This window comes from Gavialis gangeticus, unplaced genomic scaffold (genome assembly GCF_001723915.1).
Source record: "Gavialis gangeticus isolate Ggan-Ray unplaced genomic scaffold, GavGan_comp1, whole genome shotgun sequence".
Taxonomy (NCBI): Eukaryota; Metazoa; Chordata; order Crocodylia; family Gavialidae; genus Gavialis; species Gavialis gangeticus.
In genome coordinates, this window is record NW_017729032.1 from 58100674 (window position 1) to 58101654 (window position 981).

Here is a 981-nt window from a genome sequence, read left to right on the forward strand (position 1 = left end):
CCTGAGCTGCTTCTCTCGCCCGCTTTATTTATTATTTCCTTTTTTTGGTGGTGCTGGGGAGGTGGGAAGAGGGGGGGCATGGTCAATACCTAGGAGCGCCACCTTCAGGGGATTGAAGTCCCCACCCAGACAGAGCCTTCTGCAGCTCCTCTTCCCTTCCCCTGCAAGTCCTTCGCGGGGGGGGGGTTGTCCTGACCTCGTCCCCCTTCCTTATCGAAGGCTTGGAGGTGGCTTTTTAGAGCTCTCTTGCTCCCAAACGTTCAGCAGCGTGTGGGTGAGTGCCCGCGCCCAGGGTGGGCAGGCCTGCCCCGGACAGCTGGCAAGCAAACCGTGTGGCTATAGAAAACCAGCAGTTACTATATAAATACAATACAATATAATAATATACAATACAACATAATATAAAGGACTGGTGAATGTCTACAGTATACATATGTTTCTATATATAATGTAAATTGGTCAATAGATAGTATAATGATACCACTATATATACGTTGGTCAATACAGTACATAATACAGCAATGTTATATGTAATATAATAATGTTATCTATTTATATGTGTGTGTGTGTGTGTGTGTGTATATACACACACACACATATATAGTATTATTATTATTGTATTATATATTAACCAGTCTACTACAGTAGGTGTATTAGTTACTTTTCTTTTTGTATGCAGACACACACCTTATATTATACTGTATTGCATTTATATACTAACCAGTCCCCTTCCCACTGCTGTTTTTCCTGGCACAGCTGAAAAGCATAGCCACGTGGTTTGTCCAGGTATGACTTCCCACCGTGGTCACACGCACACATGGGCACGTGCACACACACACTTTGGAGCAAGGGAGATCTAAAAAGCCATCTTTGAGCCTTTGATAAGGAAGGGTAAGAATTCTTTGATGAGGACTATATATTATATAAATGTGTGTGTGTGTGTATATGTGTGTGTGTGTGTTTATATATATATATATATAT